The sequence below is a fragment of the Hypanus sabinus genome, chromosome 10 (assembly GCF_030144855.1).
Source record: "Hypanus sabinus isolate sHypSab1 chromosome 10, sHypSab1.hap1, whole genome shotgun sequence".
Taxonomy (NCBI): Eukaryota; Metazoa; Chordata; class Chondrichthyes; order Myliobatiformes; family Dasyatidae; genus Hypanus; species Hypanus sabinus.
The window spans coordinates 147,296,089-147,306,710 of record NC_082715.1 but is presented as its reverse complement, the minus strand read 5'-3'; the positions used below and the strand labels follow the sequence as shown (position 1 = coordinate 147,306,710).

Sequence of the window (10,622 nt, the reverse complement as noted above, 5' to 3'; positions counted from 1 at the left end):
TAGAGACCGGGGATAGAGAGCAGATTGCAGTTGTCAAACTAAACAGACACAGATATAGCCCCTTTTATGTATTTCCATGAACGTGGTTAAACTTCGTTTCAATTTTTTTTCCTCTGCATCCTATTGTCAGTTTTTAAAGTAATTATCACCTTGACATCTTTGGTCTGTATTATTTCACAAATAATCTCTGCTTTTCCAACCCCTCTCCCTCTCTACAATTTAAAAAAAAACTTGCCTTCCCACATTTCCAGTTCTGACTAAGGATCTTTAGCCCAAAACATTGGCCTTGTTTCTCTCCCCATTGTTGCTGGGTGAACAGCTGTGCAATTCCAGCATTTTCTCTATTTGTCTAGTATTTCGTTATGTGGTTCAGTTCCAAATTGTGGTTGTTAATTATTCTGTAAAATGCTTTGGGACTTCTGCTGCATTAAATTCTGCAAAAATGCGAATTGTTTTTGTTTTCAGCTAATGAAGTACTTCTGAAGTACAGCCATGGTCATAATATTCTAAATATGGCAGCTGACTTTCACACAGCTTCCAGAAAAAATATTAAAATTTTTAAAATGTTAAATGAGTGCTAAATACTTCCCACAACATAGGAGATCTCCTTGCTCTTTTTCAAAAGAGGGATATGGAGTCCTTTATCTTCACATGGAAAAAGTAGATGGGCTATGGCTTAGAATCTCATTTGAATAACATCACCTCTGACAATATAACACTACCTCAACACGCACTACACCAACCGCCTGGTTTTTGTGTTCACGTCTCTCGAGTGGAACTTGAACAATGAAACCCACAATTCACAACATTCTGACTCAGTGGTAAGAGTGCTTTCAACTGAATTACAGCTGACATAAATAATGAATACTTGGGAGTAAGTTACATGCAGGATTCTAATTGAGGATCTGCACAAATTATATATAGAATAATAGAAGCCTGGCAGAGTTACAAACTGGGAAAGATGGAACATAGAATGAGTCAAACTTAGGAATATATTATTGACTGGGATCTGAGTTACCTAAGTGGTATGTTGTTCAGTTTTAAAAACTCTACTAAAAATCATTTTACTACATATATTAGCATATATCCCCCACCACTGTATGTGTGGTTTATTCTAAGATGGAATTTATGGTTTTATAAAGACTTTGCTGCCAAAATTCCTTTCAATGTTAGAACAGCTTCTAAGAAAGCACAAATTATATGATTTAGCCATGCTAATCATGTTTTTCCACCAATGACAGTCTTACTACTGTTACATATCACTGAGAGTCTAAACTTCAAGAACTTGGAAATCAATTTGTTTTCTTGAACATTTCAAAAACATTTGATATTCTTGCTAAACTTCTACTCAATTTTACTTCTTTAACTGGTCTGTCTGCATAATATCTTTTACCCTTTTGCCCACTTAGGATTTCCAAAGGATCAGTTTTCTCCTTCTCCATTTGTCATCCAATCCTATGTATGTCTTGGATGACCATTCCATGTTTTCAATGGTTTTGTTTAGTTTGTATTCAACCTCTATTCCTCACTTGAGCAGTGACTGAATTGCTACATCTATCGAATTTCCTCCATTCTTAAATAAGCAGAACTCCCACTTCTATAAATACAGATTTCAACTCTATGTCTACCACTTTATTAGAACAATACAGAGGTACTGAAATACAATCAACTTTTTGGAAGGGGCCTTTTAGAAGGGTATTACATCTTTATAGTCAAGTAGAGAAAGTTCAGCACAAGCTTCCACGTATGGTAACAACACCCAGCTGTCTCATATTACTACCTCTCTCAACTCCTCCACAAAATTGTCACCATACCCGTCCAACTTCCAGAACAGGGCAAGCAGAGAATTCCTCGAACTAACTACTGCAAAGATGGAACTCCCCTGCCACAAATTTTGCATATAACAAATAGCGCCGTTGCTCTTCCTGAGTTGAACTAAACTACATACAACATATCTGTCATATTTTCAATTCTGTAATATTGGTTCTAAGCCTCTTTCCTCTTTTGAGCTGTACTTTGATCAAGCTTCTGGGCATCCGCCCTAAAATCATATGTGGTCACTTGACAGTATTCTTTTGAAAATCTTCAGGATGCTAGATGAACGCTAATGATTGTAGCTATAAAGTACCCCACTACATTATTTGAAAAAGAACAAAAGGCTCTTCCACCCCAATATTTATCTCAACTAGTAGTAAATAGAGTAATTAGTCATTATCCCTTTATTATTTCCACTACCTTGCTGTGCAGAAATTAGCCATTGCGCTTTTCAGTGTGACAATAATTCTAATGCAAATTATTGGTTTTAAAGCACTTACAAACATTCTGAGGATGTGAACAGTAGTATATAAATGCAAGTTATTTCTTTCTTGAGGTCTTTTTAAAAGCTGTGTTTGTTTTCTTTATATTCAAATAGGTATAAAGAACTGGAGATGGGAGATGAGCCAATCGTTTCATGATTTACTGCAAAAAGAGAATTGTCATCAGTAGAAACCTGGGAAAGGAACAGAACTCCCTGCCTCAACTACATATGTTTTCTTCTGAGCCGTTCTTGTCTCTTCAGAAATCCCACGGATTGTCCATTTTCATAGAAGCTCTTCCACTACCTCTCCCACAATCACCACTGAGCACATTAAAGGTTATATCAAAAAGATCACAGAATGGTTACAGCACAGAGAAAGCCATTCAACCCACTATGTTTGCATTGGCTCTCCTTCAGATCAACTCACTAATTCCACTCTCTAACCCTTCCTTTGTCATCTTGTAAATTTTTCAATTTTTACAGTATACAAATTCCTTATTGAGATCCACAATAGAAGCTGCCTCTATCACAACTGTAAACGATAGGTTCCACATTCCAACCACACAATGCATAAACAAAGATTTTACTCATGTCAGTCTTAATTCTCTTCCTCTTTATTTCATACCTGTGGCTCTAATCCTTGATATCTCCACCAAAGGAAACAGCTTCCACGATGCACTCCATCCTGAACCTTCTTCATTTTATATATTTCTATCAAATCTTCCCCAAGCCTTCCATTTTATAAAGAAAACTGTTGCAATCTGCCTAATTTATCCTTGTACCTAATAGTCCTTCAGTCCTGGATCCAACTTTGCAAATCTTTTCTGGCCACTCTCTCACACTCAGATGGTGCATTTAGGCATGGACTAGTGTTTTATTTAGGTTCAGCATGACCTTCCTCTATTGATAGCACCTGGAATTATGTATACCTAATTAACTTCTTTCTCAACTTGCCCTCCTGTCCTTAATGATGTGACCCATAATCCTAAATCCCTCTATCCTGTTCACCTTACTTAGAATAGGATCATTTATGCTATATTATCTTCCACTATTCCACCATCATCCTATGAAGATGCATCATCTTACAGTTGGCCATACATCTACATCCTGCTGCTATTTATCTCTATCCTTCTCACAGTTCACAGTGACTGCTAAATTCTAGTTACTGCCAAATTTAGAAATTGTGGCGTGCTCCCAAATCCAGGTAATTAATGCAGATTAAATAAAAATCAATGGCCTCCAACACTGATTCCTGGGGTAAGTCAATATTCACCTTCCTACAGTATGAAACAACCATTTGCAACAATACACTGATCTGTTATTTAGCCAACTTCATATGCATCAGTCAATGGCCGTTTTATACTATGTGTTTCAACTTTGCTGATAAACCTGCCGTGTACCATTCAATCAAAAGTGTTCTCTAATGTCTAACATCTCTTTCATTCATTTCTGTAATTTCCTGATCTCAGCTTATTCCTTCAAATTCCTAATTGTGATATTCCAACATATTTTATTCTCCCTTTTGACTTTCATTGAAATCAAGATTGACTGCTGAATATGAAGTTGGCTTCAAACACTAAGCAGATGCATCTGTGCCACACTGAGTGAATACCACATTTCTAGAGCTACCAACTACTCTCCTAGTTGATATAAAAGATGCCAATTTATTACTCTGAAGAAGAGCAGGGTAGTTGTTCTTGGTGACCTGTTATAATTTTAGAGAGTGGGAGGTGACTGGAACAGGCTGCCGGCGTAATGGTGGAGGCACAGACCATAGTGGTATTGAAGAGGCTTTTAGATAAGATGGATGGATAAGCAGGAAATGGACAGGTCTGGATCAAATGAAATAGAGTAGATTCCTGCACCTGTGTGGAGTTTGTTGACTTCATCAACTTTACCTCCGACTTCCATCCTGCCCTCAAATTTACCTGGTCCATTTCTGATACCTCCCTCCTCTTTCCTGATCTCACTATCTCTATCTCTGGAGACAGCTCATCTACTGATATCTATTATAAACCCACAGACTCTCCCAGCTACCTGGACTATACCTCTTTCCACCCTGTTACTTGTAGAAAAGCCATCCTCTTCTCTCAATCGCTCCGCCTGCACTGCGTCTGCTCCAAGGATGAGGCTTTTCATTCCAGATTGATGTCCTCCTTTTTCAGAGAAAAGGGCTTCCCTTCCTCCATCATCAATGCTGCCCTCAACCACATCTCTTCCATTTCACGCCCGCCAACTCTCACCCCATCCTCTCACCACCTTACCAGGGATAGGGTTCCTCTTGTCCTCACCCACCACCCTCCGCGTCCAGCAAATAATTATCCAGAACTTCTGTCATTTCCAATGGGATCCCATTACCAAGCACATCTTTCCCTCCCCCCACCCTTCCCACTTTCTGCTTTCCGCAGGGATCTCATCCTTCGCAATTCCCTCATCCCTCATTTGTCCCTCCTGACTGAGCTCTCACCTGGCACTTATCCTTGCAAGTGGAACAAGTGCTACACCTGTCCCTCCACCTTCTAACCTCACTACCATTCAGGCACCTAAACAGTCCTTCCAGGTGAGGCGACTCTTCACCTGTGAGTCTGCTGGGGTTACATACTGTGTTCAGTGCTCCCAGTGTAGCCTCCTGTATATCGGTGAGACCCAATGTAGATTGGGAGACCGCTTCGCCAGAAGTGGATCTCCCAGTTGTGACCCATTTTAATTCCACTTCCCATTCCCATACGTCAATCCACGGCCTCCTCTACTGTTGTGTTACCTTATATTCTGTCTGGGTAGTCTCCAATCTGATAGCACGAACATCGATCTTGAACTTCTGGTAATGCCCCCACCCTTCACCATTCCCTATCTCCTTTTTCCTCTCTCATCTTATTACTTCCCTGCCCATTGCCTCCCTCTGGTGTTCCTCCTGCCTTTTCTTTCTTACATGGCTTTCTGTTCTCTCTTAAGATCCCCCCTTCTCCAGCTCTCTATTTCTTTCACCAATCAACTTCCCAGCTCTTCACTTCATCCCACCTCCTCCTGGTTTCACCTTGTGTTTTTCTCTCTCCCCTTCCCCCCCCCACCTTTTAAATCTATTCCTCATCTTCTTTTCTCCAGTCCTGCTGAAGTGTCTTGGCCTGAAACGTCAACTGTACTTTTTTTCCATAGATGCTGCCTGGCCTGCTGAGTTCCTCCAGCACTTTGTGTGTTGCCTGGATTTCCAGGATCTGCAGATTTCTCTTGTTAGAGATTTAATTTAATTTGACACCATGTTCAGCACAGACATCAAAGGTTGAAGGGCTTGTTCCAGCACTGTGTTGTTCAAAGTTCAAAAGTAAACTTATTATCAAAGTATGTGTATGTCACCATATATTACTTCCAGATTCATTTTTGGGCAGACATTCGCAGTAGAACAAAGAAATACAATAAAATCAATGAAAAACTACACACAAATGTGATTGGCCTAATCACAAACAATAATGAATCTGCAAATAGACAGAAAGTGCTGAAACTGTCCAATTGGTGCACAAACCACAACCTATCACTCAAGTTCAAGAAGACAAAAGAAACGATAATTGACCAGGAAGGAAGAGGTCCTGAACAAGCCCCACTATTAATAAATGGTGAGGTAGTGGAAAGGGTCTTCAGTTTCAAGCTTTCGGAGATGAAGATCACCAAGGAGCTCTCTTGTTCTATCAACACAACCTTGATAGTAGGGGAGGCACACCAGCAACTGTACTACTTGGGTGCTTAAGAAGAGTTAATCTGCCCCAAAAATTGCTGGCCAACTTTTATCAATTTGCAGTAGAGAGCATACTGACATATGGAATGTCAGTGTGGTACTTTAGCTGCAGCAAGACAGATCACAAAGCATTCCAGCAGGTGATTAGGTCAGTTCAGCACATCACTGGGACTCAACTACCAGACCTGGAGACAATCTACAACTCTCAATGCCTACGACACACTCATAGCATTATTAAAGACCTATCCCATCTCGTAGGATATACAGAAACATCTTACCCAAGAGAGTAAGACTGAAAAACAGCTTCTTCCCGAGCTGTGGTGCAGCTGAATAATGCTACCAATGGCATTGCCTTTGAGGTTTTTGGACTATCGAAGTCACTCGTTGCATGTAATATGAGAACTTTTTTATGATGTTGTGCTTCGTGCATTGTATGTTTTGCATGGACTAGAGTAGACCACAACCTTGTTGTCTTGAGCAATGATAAAGTTCTATTCTATTCAAATACTGCCAAACCACTGCAAAAGAAAACCAACAGCGCAAATACAAAAATTAAATAAAACTGAGAACATGAGCTGTAGAGTCCTTGAAAATTAGTCCATAAATTGCGGAATCAATTCAGAGATGAGGTGAATGAAGTTATCCAGACTGGTTCAGGCAGGAGCCTGATGGTTGAAGGATAATAACTGCTCTATGAAGGGTGCCATTCTATGAATATTATCTTTCAACAAACATCACTTTAAAAAAAGATTTTTTAGTCATTATTAAATTGACGTTGTGGGAGTTTGCTGTACATAAATAGGCTGTTCATGTTCTGATATTACATTAGTAACACTTTGAAATTACTGATTGTAAATCCCTGTGGGAAATCTGGGCATTTACATTGTGCCTATTTTTCCACGTAGATTCTGACAGTGGTTCATTGATGTATATATTTCCAGACCATGTGAAGTTGCATCAGTTTTTTAAATTTATTTTTTTCCAGAATCTGGACATGTAAAACTCAACAACTCCATCTCTTGTTCTTGAACTGCCATGGTCTTTTTGGTGAAAATTTCCAGAGTTCCAAGAAAGGAAAAATGATATATTTTCAAGTTGGGAATATATGCAATTTGGAAAATAATTGGCCAAACTTCCCAAGTGTCTGATTCTCTTGCCCTGCTCAGACAATCAATTTGGGAGGTGCTGCTGATCTAGTCCAGGCATATAAAGCATGCATTTTACACCATACAGGGTGGTGGGGTGGAGATACATCCCTACCCAAGGAGGTGTAAGATGTCCCTTGGGCAAGATGTGGCAGCTGCACCAATCAGGGTCACATGAAGCAATGGAGCAGGTGGTGAATGATTCTATGTATCACAAGTCCTGGTTATGCGACCACTGACGCCAGCCAGACAATCTCTGAAGAATGCTGATAATGGCTGAGGTTACCTGTCTTGTGAAGACACTGCCCAGAAGATTGGCAAACCACTTCTGTAGAAAAATTTGCTAAGAACAATCATGCTCAAGACTATAATCCCCCACATCATACAACATGGCACATAATGAATAAACGAACACACCATATACTAATGGAATGCTTTAACAGCGACAAGCAATCTGCTGGAGGAACTCCGCAGGCCAAGGAGAAAATGTTTGTTGAGACCTGCATCAGCAAGTAAACAAGCTAGTGTCCTGATGCAGTCACATCTTTGAACTGGGTGCCCTCAAAAGCTCGTAGATGCACATCGACAACGGGAAAAAGACCATAAGACATAGGAGCAGAAGTAGGCTATTCAGCTCAAGATTGCTCTACAATTCTATCAAGGCAGAGGATGTACTTCTTGAAGCAGTTGGTAAAACTCCACCTTCCCCAGAACATACTGGTGCAATACTATACTGCCATCATTGACAGCATCAGCCATTACTGTCTGGTTTGGTGCAGCACCCTCTCACAATACATGACAACACAGCAAACTGTCAGGTCAGCAGAAAGGTCATCGCCTGTAGTCTACCATCACTGCAAGACTTGTATATGTCCAGGACAAAGTAGGCAGGGAAAAGAAATCTGTGGATACTACCCACTCTGCAAAATGCCCTTTTCAAAAGCTCCCTTCTGGAAAGTGCTTATGGGGTTAATAAAACTTCACAGCATCTTAAGTTTCTTCCCCCAGGCAGTTAATGTAATCATCTCAGCTCCCCACCCCCATGTGAACACACGCTGGCATTTATGTATATTTTATTCCATCTCCATACTTTAACCTCTAACTTTTTTATATAATTCGTTATAATTGTTGAATGTTGTTTTTGTTGCATGTTGCACCCTGACCAACACACCACAGTAAATCCCTAATACACATAAATGTATATGGAGAATAAAGTTGGTCCTTTACAGCTAGAGTAAATGAAGTTTATTTTGATAGAAAGGGTGTTAATTAAGCAGTTGGCTAATCTTGGATAGTATTCACCCTATTCAGTACAGTATTGTTATTCAATTGAATGGAAGATATGCCCCCATACTTGTACCTTGTGATTGGTGGAAGTCACTCATACAGGATACAAGCCTCGCACTTAAATCTAGTAGCCACCGTAGCTGTATATTCATTTCTTTTGGGCTTCTGGTTAATTGTCAATCTTCGGGATATTGACAGCGGGAGTTAGCAACGCAAATGCTATTGAAGGTGAAGGCAGCAAATGTCAATAGAACAAAGTCAAGCAACATCCGTGGAGAAGCATAAACGAAAATTTCAAATCAATTACCTATCCATACGAGCTTATGAAAGAAACTGGTTACAGCTAAATTCACTTCCAACCGCCTTATCCCTCCACGCCATCCGAATCCATAAGCCCTGCTGAGGCTGCAGCTCGGGGAATGACGTCTTTGGCGCCGCAGACCACGTGCCCCTCCCCCACCCCCTCACTCCGTGTGCCACGTGTGTGTGCGCGCGCTGTTGTTATTGTTTGCATCCTGATATTGCCGCGTGCGCGGTCGGACGCGCGTCCGCGCGACAGACGGTTTAATCGCGGCAGGGGCGCGTGCGCCATGTGTGATTGTTCTCGCTCCCCCCCCCCCCTCTCTGGGCGAGCCGCGCGACACGGCCATCTCTTTATGAATAAAAACAATCGCCCGCTGGAGGCTGACGGCCGCGCGAGGTGACGCGGGCGCGTTCCCTCCCCACGTGCTCTCGCTCCCGCTTCAAACACAACTGTCCGTGCCGCTCGTTTCTCATTGGCCGCGCGGGGACGCAAAACTGTGCGCGAGGCAGAATAATAACAGACACCGAGAGGGAGCCGAGCCGAGCCGGGCCTGGTCGGCCACGGGCTGAGGATTCGGGAGGCGAGGACTAGGTCTGGATCCCGAGCCGAGCCGACCCGACCCGGGGTGAGGAGTACACCGTCTCACAGTCGATCTGAACTGAGCAATCAGCGAATCGGGACGAGCAACAAAATCGCAGCCCGTCGGGACACCGATCCCGATCCTGATCCTGGGGCGGGCGCAGGAGAAGCTGCTGGAGCGAGTAGGGAGCGGGCAGGGATTCAGCCGCCTGGCTTAAATTTTGTCCCGAACCGTGCGGTAGGGAGCCCGGGACTACTGTGCCAACATCACGGAAGAGAAACTGGCTCAAACCGCCCTTCCTCGCCGTCCAGACAAACGGCAAAGCTGGGAAGAGGCAGGCTGAGCCCAGGGGGCAGGGGACGCCGAGTGGGGGGTCCCGAGCAGAGAACAACGGTCGGGGCATTGCACCGGGAAGTGAGCGGGCGAGGGAAGCCAAGCTGTCCAGTCCCATCCAGCCACAGCCGGGACAACGAGTCCACGGTAAGGACACGACTGCAGTGGGACAAGTGGAGAGGAACGAGGGATCTGCACTGGCGTCCAGTCCTTGTCCTCCGCAGCGGGAGATGTGATTAGAGGGGGAGGCAATTGTTCATCCCGTTTAGGAACTGCGGGTAAATTCTGTCAACAGTAATCTGCAGCTGGACTCCCAGCGTCAATTACATTAAACGGTAAATCTAAAGATTTTAATTAGCCAAGTTAACGTTGGTCATTTGGGAAATGCTCGTAACCCAGATATTACTTGTGTCGGTGGAAGTGTGCATCCTGGGAGAGTTGTGTTGCCACTGTTTTGAAACCACTGTACGGTACGTGCCGCGATGCGGGATACTAATATGATGCGTTGTTGCTGCACGTACTCTTGCACGTCAGAAAAAAATCCTTGCGATTGTAAACAAGTCAGGTTGATTAAACTTTAAAAAAAATCATTCACTTTGTTGTTTGCAAAGGAGGAGGGAAAATACGCTGAAGGGTTTTTGTCGAAATGGGTTTCAATATATAGATTTCCGGGTACATTTCAGGGACGTCTTTTGGCCTATTCAGGTTGTTTTTAAAATGCAATTCATGTGTAAACCTCCTTGGCGTTTCTTTCTGTCACAACGAAATGCGGTATTATGTAACTAGTTTATTCAGGACATGCCTATGTTATGGGTTAGTTGCCAGTATTTACAATGGAATGTATTAGCTTCGACGTACTTCCCTTTCGAGAAATATCACTGCGAAGTATCATAACGAACTGGATTTTCTGCATGCACTATACACATCGCGTAGGGAAAAATTGCCTT

At 42.5% G+C, this 10,622-nt stretch overlaps 1 protein-coding gene across 3 annotated transcripts in view; it reads left to right on the top strand.

The window, feature by feature from the left end:
* Nucleotides 1–9,250: 9,250 nt before the first annotated feature.
* ypel1 (yippee-like 1) overlaps nt 9,251–10,622 on the top strand; it is a 47,336-nt gene continuing 45,964 nt past the window's right edge. The window contains exon 1 of one of the 3 annotated variants that reach the window (XM_059983210.1): nt 9,251–9,387. The gene's annotated coding sequence lies outside the window, so the exon portion shown is untranslated. Of the gene's footprint in view, nt 9,388–9,686; nt 9,823–9,856; nt 10,011–10,622 lie in introns of those variants that run through there. The other 2 variants (XM_059983209.1, XM_059983211.1) reach the window with 2 other exon arrangements.